The sequence below is a fragment of the Lactuca saligna genome, chromosome 6 (assembly GCF_052625555.1).
Source record: "Lactuca saligna cultivar CGN05327 chromosome 6, ASM5262555v1, whole genome shotgun sequence".
NCBI classification, from domain to species: domain Eukaryota; kingdom Viridiplantae; phylum Streptophyta; class Magnoliopsida; order Asterales; family Asteraceae; genus Lactuca; species Lactuca saligna.
Window position 1 is genome coordinate 148,745,556 of NC_136422.1, and position 25,787 is coordinate 148,771,342.

General features: G+C 33.6%; 1 long non-coding RNA gene across 9 annotated transcripts; it reads left to right on the top strand.

The window, feature by feature from the left end:
• The first annotated feature begins 21,386 nt into the window (after nt 1-21,386).
• Nucleotides 21,387-24,306, top strand: LOC144999724 (uncharacterized). Of its 9 annotated transcripts, none has more exons than XR_013660980.1 (7): nt 21,388-21,972; nt 22,054-22,134; nt 22,246-22,366; nt 22,497-22,593; nt 23,309-23,377; nt 23,451-23,767; nt 23,951-24,306. It is a non-coding gene; the product is annotated as an uncharacterized LOC144999724 (long non-coding RNA). The 9 variants fall into 9 exon arrangements; XR_013660981.1 differs by having other exon boundaries at nt 23,339-23,377; XR_013660977.1 differs by having other exon boundaries at nt 21,387-21,972; nt 22,246-22,374; nt 23,309-23,767.
• Nucleotides 24,307-25,787: the final 1,481 nt, after the last annotated feature.

The window sequence follows — 25,787 nt, forward strand, 5'->3', positions numbered from 1 at the left end:
TTAAAGCTTAAATTGAAAGCAAATAGAACTTTGAAAGATAGACCGGAACAAGTTTAGACAAATATTTTGTTTTAGGCTAGTTGTCATTTTACAATTTTTGTTATGGACATGTTTATGCAAGTTGGTTTTACTTTTGGAACACTTTTTTTAATACATTTTTTTATATTTTTAATCACAATCTCCGACATCCAGTGACTCGAGTGATAAAGAAGCGTTGCCATAAAAAATATGAAACAGTACGTATTGAAGACAAGCAACGTCATCTTGTTGATATTATTGCCTTAGAAATGATTCATGATTATCAACGTGTGAAAGAACGAATGATAATACTGGAAATCCCATTACTGCCTTCTAAGGAGGAGGAGCATAGAAAACTAGCGTTGTAGAATGCAAATGCCCCTCATTACGATGTCTGAAGATATACTACAGTTTGTGAGCACAATAGACATCATGGAAGAAGCATTTAGTACAAGTGTGTTACACCCTTAGCCGATGGCGGGAACGTCGGGCGGTGAGATGACATCATGGATCACAGTCAATTGCTTGGGCCTTGGATAAGGCTTCTGGATTAGCTTGGGCCTTAAGCAAAGGAACATTAGGATTATCCTTTAAACCCTAGCTACCTCAACTATTTAAGGAGCCTCTTAGCTCCAAATTTCGACCACCATATCTCCTGAAGAAACCCTAGGCCGAAATTGCATTCCATTTCCTCTCGCTCTCTCTCTCTCTCTCTCTCTCTATATATATATATATATATATATATATATATATATATATATATATATATATATATATATATATATATATATTCCTTCATGCTAGCTCTTGGGTGTGATTCCATACCATTAGAGGCACGCCAATTGTAGTGCTAGGCTTTCAAGAAGATCAAGATTCAAATGGATTGCCAATTATTTACTATAACAATTGAAAGGTATGTGATTCTAAAATCCCTAATTTGTTATTTTCGAAAATAGCCTTTTCGATTAGGGTTCTTGTTTTGCAATTCAAGGTTATATGTTCAATATTTAAAACATAGATCCAAAGTAGGTCGCATGCGAACTTAGGAATTGTTTTCTAGTTTATTTGTTTTACCTAAAATCCATCAATAAACATATAAACATATAACTTTACCAGTACATGTGATAATCACAAAGACTATAGCATACCATACAATCATTGAGCCCTGCCCAGTAAACATAAAAACAGATACTAATAACTGGCATACAATATACTTATTAGGCCCCGCCCGCTATACACATACGATATATCTATCCCATAATCTTGATAATACACACAATAATCATAAAATAATAGCATACGATTCAATCATCGGGCCTCTCCCAACATTGAACCTTACTCGGTATACATAGCAGCACAATAACACATGAAAGGGTCATGCAGACTCCTGGAATCCTAACATAACAATATGGGCCGACATTGTTGCTAATCCCAGTGAGGAAACTCACCTCGACTGCTGAATCTCACTGAAAATCCCTGGTTGTTGGTCTAACGAATCCCCAATCTAATCAATACCAAAACAACACCCAATTAACATTTGGGTTCCAATTCACAACCATAAATCCATAGTTGGGGTAAAAAGACCATTTTACCCCTAACCTGGCTTGGACCAAGACTAAGGCCCAATCTCATAATATATAAGGCCAAGAAGTCTAATAATCCACCAAGGCCCAATAATGGCCCAATTTTCCAAATTAAGCACAAACCCCTTACATGTCCTTACCCTAAAGCCCAACCATTTTCCCTAGTCCAAAACACTTGCAATCATACGACCCAATAAGAACTCAAACAACCTAGCCCAAAAGAAAGCCCTAACTTGAGGCCCAACATGCAAAATCTCACCAGAGTGAGTACGCGGGACGTACTCAGCTGTACGCGGGACATACTCAGTTGTACGCTAAGCGTAACCACTATTTGGCTTGTACGTTGTGTGTACAGACTTATACACCCAACATACTCATCCATTAAGCCAAAATCTTCATTAAGCTCTTAATGCTTAAGTCCAGAGGTCCAAACCATTGATCTGAGTCCAAAAAAGTGTCTAGAACAATAAAGTTACTGACTTGGTGACTTTGCATGCCCCCAAAAAACCTAACTTCAAGATATAACATTATACTTTCACAAAATGGACATAATCTCATGCATGAATGATTATAAACCCTAAAGGTGTCAACTTTATGAATATAGAACCTCAGAAACACCAAGAGTGGCAACGCATAGCTCCTGGAGTGGTATCAAACCACTAGATCTCATTCTTGGGCTAGAAAGGGACCAAAAATCATAAATAATAGATCTAAGCCAAAATGAACAAGTTCATAGATTTTTACCTCAAACAAATTGGAAATGAAGCACATAATCAAGATCCATAAGCTCTTCCTTGATCCACAACCTTGCACCAAACTCTTTCTTCTTGAATAAGAGCCAAACACACCAAGATGCACACCATGAGCTCAAAAACATCACTATAGAGGCTAAGGGACGATTTCTAGAGTTTTGGGGACTTGGAGGCTGGTAAAGGGGCTAACCCTAATGACTTAATGTGCTTATATAGGGTAAACATCAAAAATTAAGGCTTTCATTTACCCCTTGTACGACCCGCATATGAAGTTTCGCACCCTCGACCCAACCCTCACAGTACGCTAAGCGTACACTACATTACGCCTCGCGTACCACCCTTCGCATCAGTACGCCCCACGTACTAGGGTTTCCTCTTAAACCCTTAAGCACTCTGAAGGCCATAACTTCTTTGTTATAATTCCGATTCCGACGATCCTTATATCCATGAAAAGGTAACAAGAAGCTCTACGCTTTAATCAAATCATACTTTCCTTACATTATCCCGAACAAACCTCCAATTTCCATAAAAGCCCAAGCTGACATATTGCCAAAATACCCTTTGGCTCCAAAGCACACACCGAATACCCAGATCTTCCAAATTACATCATCCACCCCTAAATGAGTTCAAATATCAATTATTCAAGGGTCCTAAGTCTGATAATACCCAATCCTTGATCACCAACCCGAAATGGGAAACGATTCAAAGCAGGGCGTTACAAATAACATAACAACAAAAATATTGTTACTGAAAATATTTTTATATTGCTACTCTTTTAATGTTACATCATTTGACATACATAAGTAAGCCTCCAATGGTAGGCTAGTGAAACTAATCAATAGAAAACCATGAATCCATGACTTTATTTCATAGTTGAAATCTTTTTGCTCTTATTTCCCTGAGAATACATGTATTTCTAAAAGAGTGTCAACCTAATGTTAGTGAGTTCATAGGTTTGTGTTGTTTGTATCAAATGTACTTTTATAATAAAAGTTTGTCTACTGAACATGTACTTTTATACAAAAAACATGTTTGTTGAAAGTGTACCTTATAAACAAAAATTATGTTTACTAAAAGTATACTTTCATACCGAAAGTATGTCTACTGAAAGTGTACTTTTATACTAAAAGTATGTTTACTGAACATGTACTTTCATACCAAAAGTATGTCTACTGAAAGTGTATTTTTATACCAAAATGTATGTTTATTGAACATGTACTTTATTTACAAAAAGTATGTTCACTGAACATGTACTTTATATAAAAAAGTATGTTTTCTAAAAGTGTACTTTCATACCAAAAAGTATGTTTACTGAACGTATACTTCATATACAAAAAGTATGTTTACTGAACATGTACTTTTATACTAAAAGTATGTTTACTGAATTTGATGGTTACTTTTTGAGATTGAAAAGTAGTCTTCGTATGTATATAGGTAGTTTCATACCCTACATAACACATTTTATGTATACTATGGGTTGTTATAACCCATCTCCCGTTGAAATGATATTCCTTGTATGTATACATGTATTTCAAGTTTCCTATATATATATATATATATATATATATATATATATATATATATATATATATATATATATATATATTCATTGTAAGCTCCTATAACCGAGCTATAAAATAACTGATATGTCTCTTTCGGTGTGACTCGACTGTTAAGGTTGTAGCTAACAACCACATGTGGGGGTGTCAACATGTATAGATCTATACATATTTCACCCGCTCATCAAGAATTAATGGTTATAAGCCAAATGTCTTTCCAAGTTTTTGATACTTAGTTGATGAATAAAAAGGCTCACATGAATTTATTAATATTAAACCAATTTGATGGCCCTAACTTTAAAAGAACAAGTTTTCGGGAAAAATATCTACAATATGACATAATATTGTGATCATTCTATGATTTGAGATTTTACAATACATTTCTATTGTATTTGGTTTTTGGGTATAGTTTCTACAATACAATTCTACTATATTCGTTGTTTGAACCATGTTTCGATAAAGATCTGTAACACCCCGTTTATTAAATAAATAAACAGATAAAATTACTGGATGAATAGTAGCCATAAGTCCATAATATTTATCGGGGTGTTGGATTCGGGGAGTCGAATGACATGATTTAGAGTTTCGAGGATTGAAGTGTAAAATCCGGACTTAATTTGTAAGTATTATTGAAGGCAGGGACTAAGTGGTGAATTATTGGGACTCAAATTGAAGAGATTTTGGAAGCTTAGGCGCTGAATGGTAACATATAGACTTCATTTGAGAATAATTTGTAGAAGAGGGGCTGGTTGGTAAATTTTGGACTTTATTTGTAAGGGATTTCTAGCCAGGGGTTAAATCGTATTTTCCAAAACTTGTTTTTTCATAAGAATCTTAAATCAGGGTAGAAATCGCCACCTGATCAAACCCTCAGGATCAATTATGCCAATTTCAGAATTTGGCTTGTCTCATTCTCCCCGATCGGATGCACTCCTGCTGGGAGTATTTCTTACTCATTTTAGGACCAATAATCGGAATTGCTTCAAAAGACCCCAACACCCTTCTTCCACTTATATATTCATACTTTTCATGGATTATGGTTAAGAATGAGTGAGAGTCGCTTGAGAGGCTGCATCATGTAGTTGTGTTTGTGAACTTTGACTCACTCCCTTAACAGTCGATGACTGCTATCATCTCTGGTGGAGTGAGCAAGTGTGATTTATTTCATTTATAAAATTAAGATACGAGAGAGGAAGTGCATCGCTAGGAATGGGTGGCAGGGGGTATTAAGCCCGACGACTTGGTAGGATGTTTAACGAGAAGTTGACTTCCGACAACAGGTTTCCGGTGGGTTTTAGAAGCTATGTTGAGTATCGTATTCACTCTAGGCGTTCACACTAAGTTTCTTGATGAGATTTTGTTCTAGTCGAAGGGAGGCTCAAGCGAATCTGTGGAGAGTTAATGCGATAACCGGTTGTGACTAGCGATCTGTTAACAGTCCAATTTGTAAGCAACTCCAATGGCGAGGTTTAAGCACCTTTTCAGCTAGAGAGGAGAGTGGGGAGAGAGAACTGAGAAGGCAACTCTAGTAGGTCGGTTCTTGCATTCAGCGGTCATCGTATTAGACGGTGCTAGAGGGGTATCGCCGGAGAAGCTTACATCGTCGGAATTAAAGAAGGGCATCGATTGTCGAATGAATAGAGGTCCTTTTCGTATCTATGTGGGAGGTATTCATCAGCTACTTCCCTTTTAGAGCTACTATCCATTAGGGTAAACTAGTATGGGCTTATGCAACTAACTAATTTAAATGAATTGGGCTTCCTTATAAGAATCAGTTTGACTTAATTTAATCTGGATCATAATCTATGGGCTGATAAAACTTATTCGTGTTCTACGATTAAATGATATTTTGAAGAAAATAAATGGAGCTTAGTGAATCTGTAAAGGTCAACTAAATTTATGTCATGAAAGCTAATTTGAAATACTTCTGGGTTTAACTATATTTTTATAGAGTTGGGAAAATTATATAACCATAATTTAACTAATAGTCACACGAGCTTTGTGCATGACAATGTTTATGATGGGGTTTAGAAGTATGTTATGGTCAATGAATTATTTAATAATAATATTTTAGTGCGCTTGATAGGCCCAATAAAGCCCTAATGGACTAAAAAGCCCAACAATGTGATAAATTGGCTAATATTTGGATTGGGCCTTGGGCTTGAATAAGCCAAGCTAGAGGTAATGTAGTAATTACCCAAAGAATGTACTTATGGTTATGTATTGGGACCCAATTATTAATTGGGTGTTATTTTGGTGTTGACAGTTCGGGAATCTGTCAGCCAGCAGCTGGGGTCGAGTTTGCGGGACTTCAGCAAGTGTGTGATTATGTCTTCAGGACTTCAGCAGTGTGAGGTGAGTTACCTTCCAGTAGTGGTGGGTCTAAGGCCACAATGCCGACCCAGCAGTAGGAGTTGTATGTTAGATGATTGTCTTTGTGATATCATCTAGGTTTGGTACTACCTGATATGTTATATGCTGGCATGATATGTTATATATGATAATAGTAGAGTTCGGTTGTTAGGACCGAAGGGTAGGTCAAACACCCCAGATATGTCTGACAGTATGTGATGATATGTTTATATGCTGGCATGATATGTTATATGTGATAGTGGTAGTAGGAGGGGAATAGTCCCCAAGTTCGGTTGTTAGGACCGAAGGGTAGTTCGGACACCCCAGATATGTCTGATAGTATGTTTATGTTATGATATATGTGATAGTAGTAGTAGGGGGTGGAATAGTCCCCGAGGGTCGGTTGTTAGGACCGATGGGTAGGTCAGCACCCCATAATCGCTTGACATGGGTAGGTCAGCACCCCAGAATGGCTTGACACGGGTAGGTCGACACCCCAGAATTGTCGTACCGGGTAGGTCGGCACCCCAGAATGGCCGTACCGGGTAGGTCGGGCACCCCAGAATTGTCCGGCAGTATGTATGCTTTGTGATTGTATGGTATGTGGTATGATGGGGGAAACTCACTAAGCTTTGTGCTTACGGTTTTCAGCTTTGGTTTCAGGTACTTCATGTTTAAAGGAAAGGAACCGGCTTGATCGCAGCGCATCACACTATGGTTTTTCGCGCACGAGATCTTGGGGATTACACTCTGATATTGTTTTACGATAACATGTTTTGATTATTCTACTTTGGTGTTGACATGACATGATGTTATGGATGTTTTCTTATACTGTTGGATTTATAATAATATATTTAAAAATGACATTTTTGGCATGTAATTTTGGGATATTACAAGTTCTAATAGCGTTTCTATAATCCTAATAGAAATAACACCATTTAATACATGTATTCTCCCCAGAAAATAGTAAAAAACTTTAAAATGGGGTCGTGAAACTCACATGGATTGAAGTGTAACGCGAAACCGAAGATATTAGAAAAATCCTTCCAATATCTTAGGAATAATATTAAGTGTGCGGGAAAGATATATATAGATCTATACGCAACTAACGCCTCCACTTATGGTTGCTAGCTACAACCTTGATGGTCGAAACACAGTAGGAATAACTTTGTAAAACTATTTTACGACGTCCAAGTCTAACAACCTAAAATTTAGAAAGATTGCATTTTACTTCAATATTGACCAAAAAGGGAAATCTGGTCATTTATGAGAAAAAGATGAAAATATGAAGTTGTGACTTCATGAAGATGGACAAGACGAGCTTAAGTCATTATAAGAGTTTAGATGAGTGAGTTCTAGAGAAAGAATGCAAGAGAAATGCATTTTTGGCCAAAAGGGTAAAATTGGTATTTTTATGCTTTTTAGGCCAACTTTGTGACTTAATAGATTAAGAACCGCATTAATTCAATGAGATATGAATTAACAAACATATAGAGTATGTTTCCACCTTCATGTGGATATAAAGATCATCAAAAACGGATTAGAAACAAAGAATTTATACGTGTTTGAAGTTAGAACAAAAAAAACCCCAAAGCTAGAATGGAATCAACAATGTACTTTGTTGATTCCCAAAAACCACGACGTGACCAATACTCATAGAGACATGACCAACCTTTGTCACGATGTGATGAAGCACAAAAAACACATTATAATCTTTTTTATGAGCTCATTCTGATCATTCTTGATGGGGGATCGATTGAGAGCCGAGAGGGGGTGATTATGATGCAAAAATGGTGCCAAGATAAGTTAGAGATGGTAGATTTCAAGGATTAACATCCTTTTCCCGTTGTGGTAATGATTTCTTCCTTTTGTGAAGCTTTGAGCTTTAATGGTGGAATCTTTAATTTGGTTAGATTGCTTGAGTTCATCACTTTATAACTCAATTATGATGCTATTGATAGTGTTTAAAAGCTTTTAATAATCTTACAAAATGACTTATATGGTTAAACCAATTCAATGAGAGTTAGGGTTTGAAACCCTAACTAATGATTTTGAGTAATTGATGTTTTTGAGTTATATTGTAATGAATTAGGTCTTGGGAAATGCTTAATTCATCAAATGAATGAGATTTTGAGATAGGCAATGGAAAGATAGAGTTTTAACTCATTAAGTGGTTATTTTGATCTTACGAGTAATTAATATATTAATAGTCTAATACAAGTATTAAGATTTGTGAATGTGTATGAATAGGCCTAGGAGCTAAAGATGGATCAAGGTGAAGTAACGGACAACAGGAGACAAAGTGGGACAGTTAATGTTCACTAATTGATAAGGTGAGTTATTATTCTCACTATTTCTTATGATTTTTATATGTTTAAATTATATATTTATACATGAATGTATGAGAACCTTGAGGAACTAAGTGAATGCAATCAAGTTATGAGACGAAAATAGATCATGAATATACATAGATATAATGTATATAAGCATGTATTTATATAATTGGTGTATATGTATGAGATATACATAAAAACATGTAGCAGAGCATGTGATGAAGATAATTCCGTCGGGAGTGAGATTAATATTCCTTCGGGAACGTGAGTATATTTCCTTCGGGAATGAGATTAAAAAATGAGTATATTTCTTGTGGGATTTCAGATTTTAATATGAGTCAAGATGAGACATACAAAGTATATGAGATGGAGTATAAGAAGAGATATATAACATATGAGATCTAATTATGAAGAGACATACAAAGTATATGAGATTGTATGAGATGAGATATATAAAGTATACGAGATCTAATTGAGATGAGACATGCAGAGTATATGAGATTGAGTATGAGACAAGATATATAGAGTATACGAGATCTAATTGAGATGAGAAATAAAGAGTATATGAGATTGAGTATGATATGAGATATATATAATGTACAAGATATAATTGAGATGATACATACAAAGTCTATGAGATTGAGCATGAGATGAGTTTTATGGAGTATACGAACTTTAGCATGAGATGAGGTATATATAGAGTATATGAGATGAAATATAAAAAGCATGTGAGATTGAGCTGAGTGAGATATTTTAGATGAGATATATATAGTATGTGAGATTAAGTAGAGATATACAAAGTGAATGAGACTAAACAAATATGAGATTTAATAAAGAATACGAGACAGAGTATAGGCGAGATGTATCACATCATAAGAGTTAGTATATATGCAGAGTATAAGATAGATTGGAGAATTAACTATGATGACAAGTATGATCTAAGAGAATGAAAGTTAATAAAAGATAGAAGAATAACCCACCAAACCTAGCGTTTGATGTAGTAGAGATTTTATGTTTTTTCAGGTTCATGTATTAGCAACCGTGGTACCAGAGGAGAAAATATAAGCACAAGAACAAGATTTAAATAGTATGTAACACCTCATTTTTTAGGTAATTTCAAATTCATCCCTTGGGCTTTAATTATGTCATTTTTGGTCCTTGTATTTGAAGGAAGTGGCTATGGGAAGCCCTAGTGGAAAAATGGTAATTTTTGGGAGCATGAGTAGTATGTTTGGCGTACACATATGTACGCTGGGCGCACTAATGTCCAGGTGAAACCCTAATTTTTAGGGTTTGAAGGGTATTTAAGCACCTTTATGGATCATTTAGCCTCACTCTTTTAGCCTCCAAGTTCTTGAGCCATTCTTAGCAAACCCTAACCCCATAAGAGTGTGTTTTGAGCTTAAATGTGTTATTTGTGTGCTTAAAGGAGAAGGAAGTGCATCAAGGAGTCTAAGAAGGAAAGCAAGCTTTTAGATCTTGGATCATAATCTTCTTGGGAAGCTCCAAAAGGTAAAAAGTTGCTACCTTTATGCTTGGTTTGCTTAAATCTCATCTTAGTGCATGTTTGATTTTGGATGTTTTGAGCTGTCCTTCTAGACCCTACGAAGGGTCCTTAGTCGTAAAAATGAGGTCCTAATGGCCAGGAGTGTCTTATGCATTTGGAAAAAGGTCTTAATGGATTAAGACCTTGTATTAATAACTTTTGGACATGTAAAGTCATAAAGTTGGAGAGTTTATGACTCTAGGGTGCATTTGGCCCTTGGATCTGAAGTATACGCTCATGTGCCAAAGCCATTAAGCACTTAAGAAATGAAATGAGCATTGCGAGGGTACGCCCCGTGTACCCAATCAGGCACCCCGATGGTGGATTCTGTGCAGCCTAGTGTACTCTAAGCGTACCTCCGGGGTACGCCCAACGTAGGAGGCAATGTTGGGCTTCTTCGTTTTCGGCTTCGGTTTTCGGACTTGGATTGTATAAGGCCATGTTGGGCCATTTGGATTTTATGGTTTGGGCTTTTTGTCTTGCTGGACTTTCTTGAATGAAGGCCATGAAAGGGATTGGGCCTAATTTGGAAAATTTGGCCATATTTGGGCCTTAGTCTTGGGCCAAGTTTGAGGAAGGGTAAAAAGGTCTTATACCCTAAATTGGACTCATGGTATGAGTCAGGAGCTAGTTATTAATGGATTGTCATTTATGGTATTTGATAGAGTAGGCTCTAGCAGATTTGTAATCATAGATTTTTCGTGGGATCAACTGTTGATGGGGTGTTGGCTTGGTATTTGTAGTCCAGGGATCTGTCAGCCAATAACCAGGGATCATTGGTGTGATTCAATAGTGCGAGGTGAGTTTTCCTCACTGTACTTACAGGTCTAAGGCACCAAGGCCGACCCATTGGTTTGATATCCTGTTATTTGTTAATATGTTGATTATGAAATAAATATGCATGATTATGTTAGTAGCTGATATGATAGTATGGTAGATCTGTAGGAATACCTGTGATTTTGTCTGTATGATTATTTGTTTATGTTGTTGTCTATTATATGCTGACATGTTGGGTTGGATTGAGGTTGTACTGCTTTGTGTTGTAGCCAACAAACTTTGGAGCATTCCAGATACGAGTTGAGGGATGGGTGAGGCATGCCAGACTCCAACTGAGGGTTCAATAACATTCTAGATATGATTTGAAGGTCGAGTGGGGCATGCCAGACTCATACTTAGGGCTTAATAGCATTCTAGATACGGGTTGAGGACCGGTTGGTATGTCAGACTCGTATTAAAGGCTGAACATTGATATTTCTATTCGATGACTGATTGGTACAAGGAGCAAGCTAGATATAAGTTGTAGGCGCTGAGGGCTAGCCAGAATTATGCTGTGGGCTCAAAAGCAAGCCAGATATGAGATGTGGGCCCGATATGCAAGCCAGACTCATACTGTGGGCTTAGGCGTAATCTAGTCTTTTAGCTATGGACCCATTGCATGCTATTATTTTATATATGTGATCTGTTGTGTGATTGGTATTTTGGGGGAACTCACTAAGATTCGTACTTACAGTTTTTGTTTATGGTTTTAGGTATTTGAGTGGCTCGTATCAAGGTGAAGGCGTGACTGTACATATCATCACATTTTTGGACTTATGATTTCTAGGAAACTCTGATAATGTGAATGTTTTGAAAACTATGTTGAAAACGATTCTGATTTTAAATAATGTTTTTGAAACAATGGTTTTTGTAAACACTACTTTAGAAAAATGATTGTTTTGAAAAGTTTAAATTTTATGAATTCTTATGGATGTTACATAGTAGAATGCTATTTTTGTATTCTTCATTTTATATAGATATATACATTTTCTTGTGCTCACTTGATTTAACCTAGGATGTAATAGTTTAAAATTTTTGAGTATATTTTCTGCAATTGTAAATAAAATTTTTAGATTAGATAGTAGAGAACAATGGTGTCACACCGATGAAGCGTCGTGCGGGGAAAATATCAAGTCGAAAGCTCGATTATAGGAACTTATTGTAGCATTGTTTAGCCAGCCTTAAATTAATTAAACCATATAAAGAGGAACACATTGAGGTGGTAATAGTACATCAATAAAAGAAAGGGGTGAAGACCATATAGAAGAAGTATACGAAAGGGTGAATACAAAAGAGAATTTATAACATTCAAATATTAAGAATATCAAAAATAGTACTATTATAGTATCTTATCAAATTCATATTCATAAATAAAGATCCTATGCCAAAAACTATCTAAAGACTATTTTCGAAGGTATAAAAACCTGGGAACTAACCAACATTATGTTGACGTTTTCAAACCACATGTATTCTCAGGAAAATGAGCAATAGCAGTAGCAATGAGAAAAGAGTCATCAAGGGATCGGTTGGAAATGCTATTTGTTCTTTGATCGTTTAGTCTATTTTAAGAAGTGTCGTGTGCTTGTACTACACATAGTTATATAATCTATTATCTAAGAAATAAAATTATCGTTTGTGTTTTGTCTATTGTGTATTGTTCAATGTATTCAATAACTTTGTACTACATCAAACGTCGCACAGCCTGACATTTCTGCCATCAGCCGAAGGGTGTGACAAATGGATATTTGTTAATAGTTAGTGATCTAAAAACATTGGGGGTGCTTAAAAGATTGACATTGGCCATATTAAAATGTTTCAAGACTCTTTCTTTATACTTTGATTGATGTACAAGTATTACGTGAGTCATATGCTCAGTCTGGAAACCAATACACTATTTAGTTTTTCCAAGGTCTTTCATTTCAAATTCTTTCTTTAAAAGTTCAATCACTTCAAGGATTTATTTATCCGTTCCAATAATGTTTAGATCATCAAAATAGACAACTAGATGTTGTTTTCTTAATAAATACAAATGGACAAATGGTGTTATTTTTATATCCTTTACTTGTCAAATAATCGCTTGAAAGATTATATAACATGCATCCAAATTTCATTAACCCATACAAAGATCTTTGTAGTTTTATAGAATAAATTTCTTTAGGATTTGCACTTAATGGTTCAGGAATTTTAAATTCTTCAAGGATTTGCATGTAGATATCACTATCAAGTGATCCATACAAGTAAGTTGTAACAACATCCATAAGATGCATCTCTAAATTTTCAGAGACTACCAATATAAGTAAATATCAAAAAGAGGTTGAATCCGTTATAGGAGAATAAATTTTCTCATAATCAAATATAGGTCTTTAAGAGAAACCTTGAGCCACAAGCCTAGCCTTGTATCATACAGTTTCATCTTTCTCATTTCTTTTTTGTGCGAAGATCCATCTATACCCTAATGGTTTCACAACTCCAGGTGTGAGAATAATTGTTCCAAAAACCTTTATCTTGTTAAGAAAATTTAATTCAACTTGCATAGCATAGCCTCCTTTCACTCACCTAATCGTTTATTCTTTGACATTCAATGACAAATTATGGTTAGTGATCATCATTCATAGTATCACATGCAACTGGATAAGAAAATGTTGCATTTATATTATCAGTTTCATCTTGGTCACATGCATATTCTATTTATTTGACCATAATTTATTGCAAAATTTTCCTCTCCTGGGGGTTTTTGATATTTCGTGTTTCTCCAGGAACACTTTCCTCATGATCTAGTGCATTTTCTACTCCTCTTCTTTTTCGTGGGTTCTTATCCTTAGAACAAAATTATTTTCCACGCTTCAGGCCTGTTTTAGACTATTGAGTGACTTTATAATTCGATTGTTCATTTGGAAATTCAATTCGTGCTGGAACATTGACAACTGGTATATATGATTTAGTCACCCTTTTCATGTCAATAAATGCATCAAGCAGTGTTGTAAAACTCGCCGAGTTGTCTGATTACTCGTCCGAGTTTCCCTACTCGGCCCTTTACCGAGGTGAGTTACTAATCTGAGTACTCCCCGATCGTCCCCTTACTGAAGTGAACAATGTTGTACAACTCGGCTAAATTGGTGATTAATATGTATAATATACTTAATGATTTATTATTTAACCCAAACACATGTGATTATTAATACATATATATCTTAAAATTTCAATAATTATTCACGAAGTGATACCATTGTGTGTTTTTTCAGTTTTTGTGTATTCACATGTATATAATTTTGTTATATATTTCAATTAACTTATGGTTTTAACTTGTGATTTTGACATATATAATTTCTTCTACCTGAATTACCGAATTCGAGTACTCCCGAGTACTCACTACTCGGTAGTCGGCCTAACAGGTACCGAGTAGCGAGTTCTACAACCATGACATCAAGCAATTGATTTTCCATTTCTTGGAAATGCATTATCTTTTGAACTTCCATTTCACATTGCTTTGTGAAAGGGTTAATATATGATAAGGAAGGTTCATGCCATGAAACATCCTTTTGTTGAATTTTCTTTTCTCCTCCTAATGGTGGGAAATTTGCCTCATCAAACTGGAAATCGGCTAGGCATGTTGTAAAAACATCACTTGTTAAAGGTTCAAGATATCTTATAATAGATACTGACTCATAACCAAAATATATTCCCAACCTTCTTTGAGGACCCATTTTTGTCCGTTGTGGTGGTGCAATAGGGACATATACTGCACATCTAAAAATTATCAAATAGGATATATTAGTTTCTTGACCTAAAGCAAGTTTTAGGGGAGAATATACATGATATGAACTTGGCTTCATGTGTACCAATGATCCAACGTGTAAGATTGCATGGCCCTAAACAGAAACATAAAGTTTGGTCCTCATTATATATGGTCTAACTATTAGCTTGAGTCGTTTAATCAGTGATTTAGCTAAACCATTTTGTGTGTGTACATGAGCAACCAGATGCTTCCTACAGACATGTAATAGTCATTAATTGTTTGTAAAGTAAATTCACCAACATTATCACGTCTCGCTCTTTTTATAGTATAATCAGGGGAATGTGCCATTAATTTAATAATTCGAGCAAGAAACTTTGCAAATGCCATATTACGAGTTGATAATAGGAAAACATGAGACCATTTGTTGGATGCATCTATTAGGACCATAAAGTATCTAAATGGTCCAAATGGTGGGTGAATCAGACCACATATATCACCTTGAATTCTTTCAAGAAACCTAGGTGACTCCCTTTCAATTTTCATTGGAGAATGTTTTATAATTAACTTTCCAATATAACAAGATGTACATGGTCTTATGTTACTATATTGAGGGAACTTCTGGCCCTTCAACGTAAGCCCATGCATATTCTTAATTATTCTTCGCATCTTGTTAATACTTAGTGGCCCAAATTATCATGCCATAAACTAAATTTCCCGGGACCACAATGTTTTTCTTTGACTACCATATTTGATTCAATCATATGTATATATGTATAATGCAAACCAGAATCAAGTATTGGTAGTTTTTCAAGCACATGGTTTTTGTCTATAATATACATATATTTATTATTTTCAATGGTCATAATTTTGAGTCGTATCCTTTGAAATATATGTCATTGAAACTCAGTAAGTTTTTATTATAATTTGGAGAAAATAAGGCATTTTCTATATGAAAACATGTACCATTTGGTAATATAAAATGCGTTTTCCTAGTTCCTTCTATCAAGTCTGTAGGACCTGATTTTGTATGTATGATTGCTTTTGAAGGTACTAATTTTGAAAAATATTTCTTTGATTTTAGAATAGTGTGTAGTACCACTATATGCTATATAAAGATCTCCAACCTTTTCTTGGTGTTGTGCTCCAGTTGGACACATATTAAACTTTACATATGAAAGAAACAATAAGCCAATAAACATAATCATAATAGTTATTATAAAGAAAGTTCATTTATTATAGGAAAGACATAACATGAAAAACAAAGGAAGGAAAACATATTTACTAGAACAATATCACGAATTTGTCGTTTATGTCTTCCATCTTATTGTAGAATTCAGCACCAATTATACGAGTGCATTCAACATCGTCAAAGATGTTTGCTTTTTTCCCTTTCCTTTAATGGACTCTTGATAAAGTTGAAAAAGATGTGAAGGTGTGCAACAGGTCCTTGAGAAATGGACTGTGCTTCCACATTTATAACATGAACCATGAGATTTTTGTGATGTCGCAGCATCATGCCTTACTACTTTGACTTTGCCTTATGTGTGTGTGGGTATATATATATATATATATATATATATATATATATATATATATATATATATATATATATATATATAGTTTCTTTATGGAGATTGGTAATTATTCATTTTCTGGCCATGAACATGATTATTACCTTGTCAATAACCAAAATTATGGTTCTTATTATGGCTTTAGTTTTGATTAACATAGCCACAGCCTCGTCCTCGTCCATGATTATTGTTTCGATGACCATACGTATTCGTAGCATTTTCTTCAGGAAGTGCTACTAATCCTGTTGGACGAGATTCATTGTTTTTTTTCATCAAGAGCTCGTTGCTTTGCTCTGCGACAAGCAGACATGCATTTAGTTTAGAATATAAATGAACTTTTGCAACCAATATTCTTGCATCAAGGTAATATTTGATGCATGAAAAATGGAGTAAGTTTTCTCCAACATATCTTCATCAGTAACTTCGTGTCCATAATATTTAAGTTGTGAACATATTCTAAACAATGTTGAGTTGTATTCATTTACTTTCTTGAAGTCTTGAAACCTCAATATTCTCCATTCATCTCTACAATTTGGAAGTATAACTTCCTTTTGGTGATTAAATATTTCTTTCAAGTGATTCTAGAGAATGTTTGGATTAGTAATATCAAGATATTCAAATCTCAATATTTCATTGATATGCTTACGAAAGAAAACTCGTGCTTTTGCTTTTTCTTGTGTCGAACACTCATTAAATTCATATATAACATTTTGGATTCCCATAGGGTCAAGATGCATTTTTACATCTATCATTCATGATATATAGTTTTTCCCACTAACATCAAGTGCTGTAAATTCGAGCTTTGTAATGTAAAACATATTGTAACTATAAATTTTAAGCAAAATAACATGATGAAAATTAGAATACGCAAAAACACACGCGCGCACACACACACACACAGACATATATATATATATATATATATATATATATATATATATATATATATATATTGCACAAAACAGAAGCGGGAGAAGAATCATCCCAAATAAAACTAAGAAGAGATAAAACAAATTAGGATAAAATACATCTAGTGTAAGATTGAAAATTAGGATGCCAAATGTTAGAGTCATTATCGTTGCAAGAATCAAAACTAACTAAATCATTTTGATATTGACAACCTTGAAAAGCCAGAAAATATTTTTGTGGTAGAAAGAAATATGACAGTTGTTTCATTTATAGTATAAAATATAGTTGTTTTTTTAGTATTTATAACCGTTGCATATACACAGTCGTGGTGTGTGTGGGTGTGTGTGTGTGTATATATATATATATATATATAGATATATATATATATATATATATATATATATATATATATATATATATATATATATATATATATATATATATATATATATATATATATATATATATATGAAAATTGCAAGAAAAAGTCACTGCATTATCATAAAATTTCGATTTTGATATCAAGTAATTTTTTTTTAATTATATTATTATATCTACAATTTTGTTGTAAAAGCAACTAAACTTCATGTTCTTCTAGTAACTATTTTTTCCGAATTACAAAAAAATCATTAAGTTTATCAAAATTTTGATTCTGAAACCGAGTTTTAAATTTTAAGAAGATCACTTTATTACCACAACATTCGGTTTTGACATGAATAATTTTTTTTTCAATTATATCACTATATTTATAGTTTTTTTGCAAAATCTACCTTAGAAAAAAAAAGCTACAAAAGGGATGTTACTAGTGATTTTGAAGTGCAAAACCGTCACCACTATATCATCGCCGATAAGCTCCCAATACTGATTGAAGAATTCAAATGTAAACCCATACAGACCCGAAGCTTTATCCCAATAAAAATCCCACACTGCTTGTTTGACTTATTCTTTAGTAAATCGTATTCCAAGATTCACCATATTTTTTGTAAGAAAATGTTTGAGAATTAAACATTTATAGAGGGCCTAACCATTTCAAATGGTCTAAATTCCGACGCATAATACTTTAAAAACTTGTCTTTCACAAGTGGAGGATCAGTGAGCCATTGACCATAGACCACAGACCACGACACCCAAATTGCCGCTTGCTATCTTTTTATTCAAAATGACATGGAAATACTTGTTATTTTCATTGTCTTGATTTTTTGGGCTAAGTGCATGTGATCCAAATAGTCAATATCTTTTAATTTCACGCAAGACCAACAATAGAGTGTCGAAGATGGAATAAAAATTAAAAGCCATTTGATGCTGGTTTTTGTGTAACTCCCTCTTCTAGGCTTTGAAATTGTTAATTTTCCGAGAATTCTTTGTTATTTCCTTATGATCAAGTATACTAGAATAGTAGAATTAGCAACTTTCGAACAAAACACCACTTCATACCAACAATTGATTCTATTTGTCCACTTCTCGACACAAGTGCTCTAATTAATTAAATACTCCTACTTAGTATGACATGGTTAAGTAATCCCACTTGAAGAGCTCATCTATTTGCCTTTTTAGCATTCCTCTTTTTGATTTTCTTGTTCTATTTTTGCTTCTATCAACGTTTGTTAATCATGTAAACGATATAATAACCTCTTTTATTATTATTATTATTATTTAATTTTTAAAATTGAGCCTTCCACCAAGTTCTACAAGTGACACCAGGCCAATACGATGGCTACGTTGCATGAGTCAAGTCCTTACAATTTACGTCACAACGATCTTAAAGGGACACAATTCGCAAGCAAAAAAAAAAAAAAAAAGAGCATGGATGTTACAAACTCCACAACTCAAATTCTTAATGTTCTTGTAACATCTCAGAATCATCATCTCCATAACCCATAGGTCAAACCATAAGGCTATAAGGTAATGTGCAAAATTAAACGAAACCTCATATATTAAAGGTGTGGCATGGAAGCCCCAAATATCGTACTTGTCTAAATAACATAAAAATAACTAAAACATTGGTAGGAGTAGGAGGTAAATGTTGGCTCACTACCAAATATCTTACAAAGGACTCAAAGTTTATAATCAAAAGCAAGGTGAATGGGAATGTTACACATTTGAAATTCCATCACCCAAACTCCTATTTCCCACATGACAAAGACCCACAACCATCATCTACATAACCCAGAAAAGCAAAGGTAACATCATATATAATGTCTTACCCAAAAGAGTGGATTGGTCATAACCTTAAAACAACTAAACTTATATGGAGCCCATGGTTCATATAACTAAATCACCTATATATATGAAATGGAACGTTACATTGGTAAGGAGCAGTGTAGATCTCTTGTACATAAAACAACTAATAAATTTAGAGGCATCAATGTCAAATATATTATATATATATATATATATATATATATATATATATATATATATATATATATATATATATATATATATATATATATATATATATATATATATACTCCAACTCCATGATCAGATCAGGTGTATAAAAATATCAAAGATAGAATAAAGATGCCAAAGATGCCACCAAAATGCACAGACAACATATCCTTCCCAGACGAGCAATAATGGCATAAACTGAAGGGGGATGAAGATGAGTGGCAGAAATGAAATGTTCTGCTGCAGACGCCAAACCATAAAAGAGTAGACTTGTAACGACTATATTCATGGACTGAGGGTGGGTTTGGAAAGGAAATTGAGATCCTTGGGATTTGATTTCTGCAAAAGCATATAAACTGGTGATAATAAAGCTAAATGGGGATGGAGGCATGATAACAGCTTCTTCCCCAAATGTTCGCTCGTAATAGTTAATCCAGAAGCGAGCCAAATGTTTCAAGTGATTAACGATGTGGGCCATAAAATTGAACAAAAAATTTATGACGAAATTGAATGTAATGATGTCGGTTTCTGCAGGTGGTTCCACATGAACAACCATAGCTTCTTCGTCGACCGGATTATCCGTGGGTGAAGGCATCATCTCTGCTTATAATATTTTGAAAGAGAAAAGCTTTTGACTTTGGGTTGTGAAGAACTTATGGGTTCGTTCCAAAATATATTTATAGTACAAATCAACCCAGCTGCTGAGGTCACCAACTTTGAATGCAAGTGAATCACCGAAACCAAAACATGACGAATTGGTCAACGATCAAGCATTAGCCGATTGCACATAGACTTTATAGCGATTCATAAAATTTGGTGTGGGTCCAGAATCTGACTTTCTCATTAATTTTATTAGACACAAACGACGCCGACTCCCTGTTGCGTCAATGTCATGTCCATCGTCATAAAAAACATTTCCTATTTATCTTTTTTTTTTCTCATTAATTTTATTAGACAAAATATTATTAATTTAAATTTTCTCCTAACAAATGATTTGTTTTCAAAGTAACTAATTATTTTATAAAATATTTTATAACGTTTTTCTATCTAATTTGTTATTATTTAAATATATGTGATGTTTATTAATGTAGAAATATATATAATAATGACATGAAATAAAATCAATATTTTACAATACCCCAAAATTATATATATATATATATATATATATATATCTTTACTATCTTATAAAAGAAATCTAACTATTTCTAAAAATAGATTGATTATAATAATAATATTTTTTTAAGACGTCCAAATAATGAAGCTGATAGTACAAGTAAACATTAATAAAATAATATTAAATCTTAACCACATTTTGAATTCAAATATTTATCATCAAATCTCCTTATATTTCTCAGCAATTTGATATTGTTCCCTCAAATCCCGGATTCATTCAAATTTTGAACCCTTTTAGATATCCTTAAATTTAGCATGTTGATTCAAATATCCCTCCAATCGCATATACCTCTTTGTTCCCTCATCTGCTATAAAGCCCACCGTTTAGGAACAAAAAATGACTTCATCTCCCAAATAACACCATAGTTTGATTATTTTGTTTTCGACATGTACTTTCTTTTATAACATAACATTTTTGTAGAGGAAACATATCACCGAAAGAATTACACACCTCGCCGCTTTGCGCGGGTACGCTGCTAGTATATATATATATATATATATATTAAATTTATCCTACCTTAGCACCTTAGCTACAGTAGAGTTGATGACATTTTAACGTCCACATATTTGCTATGTATCACAATTGGTCCAGTTGTTCATCCAAATTGCAATTTGATCCTTTTGTTCAATGTCACTGAGTTTTTTTTTCCTAGATTTGTCTCCTTGGGTTGAGAGCCCTCCTGTACACGTGGTGGCGTTGGGATATCCACTGTCTACGTGTTTTCCATTCGACCTTCTCTCTTCTCTACTCACCGATTCTCTTATAATCCACCGCTCCTTTCCTCTAATCATTCAACTCCACCGCCATCACATATGAGTTCCAGAAATAGCGGGATCGATTTCGCCTTCTGCCTCCTTCTTCCCGACTCCCTTAGTCGCACCCTCTATTATCTCTAAAATCCTCAATCTACACAAACGGAAGTTACATATATCTTTTCTATCATAGTGCACACTGTTGTTCTCAGTGAAGTCGGCACCACTATCTACTCCAATTCTCGCCATCCGCTTAAGGTTTCACAAAAGTTTTGAATAGCGTTCTTTCTTCGTGTCCTCTTCATTTGTCACTCACCACCGCACACCACATAAAGCTTAGTGCAACTGTTACTGTGATGTCGTATGCTCGAAAAAAACTGTTTCTTTCTCTTATTCATGACTCCTATGGCTGAAAGAGAGGCATCTATGGCCCCATCATTTTACCCTAAAATGCCCTAAAAATACGATCTACAACAGGTGAGTTTTTGTATAAGTTTTGTACGTTCAAATATCTATTACCTATCTAAACTTCAACCAAATCTTACTGATTTTAAACAGACTGCAATAGAATAGATTTTGGGATCCATTTGGAAAGTCATCTGAAGCAACACTTACTAGAGCAAAGTCGAATGAACAAATGTAACCTCAGCCACGTACCTTTTTACCCTTTCTTTACCTTTATTAAACGATATTTTCTGTCACTTATTTTTTGTGTTCAAAATCTTAATGATGATGGCTTTTGCTGTGCAGGCAACGCAGTCGATTAGAATACACTTAATTACTTTTGTTGGTATCTAACATTTATATTCTTGGAGTTGGTGTTGCGCAGGAAAAGAAATTAAGCGACGAGAATAAAGAACTAAATCGGCGGGTAAATATGTATATATCTTTATTAACTTACATGAAAATTGCAAAGATTCTCCGCACTTAATTGTTGCCATGAATAAACAAATGGAAGAAGTGATGAAATGTTGACTTATAGTTACATGTGGCATCAACAGGAAACCAGTATTATCCACGTTTGGAGGTGGTGGTGCATGTCGATTGTTTGGTGAGACTTGCCAAGTCGGAGGTGGTGGTCGAAGGTTGGGTTTTGAGGTAAATCCATTTGAAAAATATTTACACATGTAATTTGTTCTTAATGTTGTTATAAATCCATAGATTAGCATTATTGATTATAATTCATAATTTAAATTGCATTTATGCATTTAAACTATGATTAGGAAACTTTAAAGAACATTAGGTTCAGTAAATGATCCTAAATACAATCAAATTTTAAGGGTGTAGTTTGGGAAATCAACAAATAAAGAGAATTTTTATTAATGCATGGGTAGTAGGGGCATTTTAGTCATTTTTATTAATTACTCTGTTATGATATATAGTATAAGAGGGTTTATCTTATCTACAAAAATAAAAATAAAAAACTAATATTAGACAATGAACCATCATTTTTTATGGGTATTTATTAGTATTTTTTAATTATTTGTTTTTTCCAAGTGTATAAATAGAATTTATGCATATTACTATTTCTATTATTTTGCTTTTAAGTAATTATTGCTTTGGAATAATTTGACAATGGAAACCAGGACCAGTTTGCTAGACTTTACAATGTAGTCTTTATTTAATTTCTTTCTATACATTCAACATTGAAAGCCATTGTAGTTCTTTACTCAATAAGATAAGGTGTATTTAGCCTTAATGTTTTCATGGTCGATATTGTGACAGAAGGAAAACAAGATTCTTTAACTTTGAACACCATTACATAACAATTACCTAATTTAGACAACTATCTATCACTTTGTTATTTATTCAGTAATATTCATGACACATATCCATTGACCAGAACTCTGTAAAACAGTTGCTTAACGAAGTAATCAAAGAGGTATGTGTAGTTATGACCTTGGCAACAACCAACATTTCATTCCATTTTTCATATATTTATAGTGGAAATACAGAAAATAAGCCTGGTGCAGTGACCAGTAGAGCTAAAGAAGGTAAAGATCCAAATTTTATAAGCAAGAAAGAAGAATCTTTGAAGAAGAAGTCAAAGATTGTTGGTGAAGAAAAAATAAACAGTGATCAGGCAGCAGAACATGCGACTGTTATGAGGTCTCAGATACATCTTTTTTTTAGGGAATTTTCTTTTTGAAAGATCTCAAGTTGAGTGTAAATTGGGTGTCACTGGTTGGAAGGAAATTTTGAAGACTAGGAACTTGGGTGTCTACTATTCCGCATCTGTTATCTCAAATGTGCATTCAATGGTGAATTTAAGGTGCAATTTTTCAATAGAAATTATCACATTAGAAAATTTCAAAAGTACATATCATTTACTAATAGATCTCATCAAAATTACAAAAGTACATATTCATTCGATTAGTTTCTTTTTCTGATATAGTATAGAACAATATTATATTTTCAGATGGCCACTTGATTTATCTTTTTTTGTTGCCTCCAGGAATCAATTACATATTTACTGGAGAGGATTTCTCAGGAGCGACCGTTTTGAAATTAGGTACATATGGCCACTTTCAAATGCTCAAGTCTGTTTGCACCTTCCACAACTACTGATAGTGTTGCAGCATCTTGAAGCCCCTATATCAACATTTTATATAATTTTACAATTTAACCTTATTATTTTTTAGTTGATGTTGTTTACATATAAATAATTGACCGTGTTATGTTTTTTGAACATGATGTTACATAGGCCGTATTTTTTTTGGAAATACCCACTGCCCCCACCTACGTTCCTCTACCAAACAATGAAATCCTAAAGAAAATGGAATCTTATATAAGCTTTTAATGTTTTTTTCACCCCATTTGGATTTCAGTTTAAAAGATGGAAATTAATGTGTGTTGTTTAAACATGGCCTCATGAGGCATATCGACTTGAAGTTGCTTTTTGATATGAAAAATGGTTGCAACTTGCTAAAAGAAAAACATTTTTCATGTTCTTGATGGTGTCTGGATGTCTACATGGAAAGTGCGTTTCACTTGTGCTTCATTATGTGCTAATCATTTTTGTCCAATCACAAAAATACCATATTACCCGTAACAAATGTGGCTTTATTACACCCAAAAAATTTTTGAATTAACTAAACAAAATTGAAGTCCACTTTTTCTGGTGAAGTCAAATTCGGGTCAATTCTTCTTTTTGTCAAAACATTCAAGCAAATGTAAACTGTAGGGATGATCCAATAGTTGGGTACTTTCATGAGCTTAATATCATAATGGGGTATCAGAAAAGGGTAATTGGTGCTCGCAATAGTCAGATGGATATTTTGGTCCCTTATTTGTAGATAGCTCAGTCAATTTAACTTTTTTTGCTTTTTTATCCATTTGGTACTCTATTACAAAGCCTTTCAATTAATTGAAGACCAACATTTAAATTTGCTAAAATAATGGTGCCGCTATCTTTTTTTGTCCATATATATATCTTTTAGATTTGATCTAAAAAGGAAATTATTTGCATTTTTGGTCCTTGTGGTATTGTTCTCTAATCCTTTAGTTATGTATTCTAAATTTTAGAAATTTTAGCGAACATATTGACATAATCTACGGTAATGTAAAAAAGTTCATTGCCTATATTAGTAATAAAAACAAAAGTATTTTGTTATTGTTTGCAATTTATCCTTTTTGTAGGGAGTCAAGAAATATTCGATCCCTCGCGGAGCGAGGGAACACCTCCTAGTTAAAATAAATATTATTAAATCTAAAATTTATATTTCATTTTTATATTATTGGACAAAATTATGTATATAATTTTAAAAAATAAATAATAACCATAAAAATATCAAAGATATATTATGAATTTAATATTCAATATTGAAGAGCAAAATGGAAAAAAAAAAGTCAAATGGATATAAAGCTTTAAAGGTTAACGAAGTAAAAAAGAACATTCTTACATGTTAACTGTATAAAGTGTTGGATTGGTGTCTAAGTCCATAACTATTTTGGTATGTACTTGACCCGATGATGCATGGTCCTTTTGGGTTGACTTCACCAAAGCAACTTGATTGGAGAAATAAATAGAGAGAGAGGTTATTATGATTTATTAATATGTTATAAGAATAATATATTAAAGGAGAAATCATATTTGTTTAATTAATATTGGTCAATAATTAATTAAGAATTAATTTTGTGATCAAGTGTAATTAATTAAACTAGAGGGGCTGAATTGTAATTATGTGATAGTTACAAAATAAGGTAAGGATTATCTTAAATATAGGGTGAACGAATTTAAGGAGATAATGCCTTAGAATTCGACTAGGATAAGGTTTCTAAGACTTATCTTA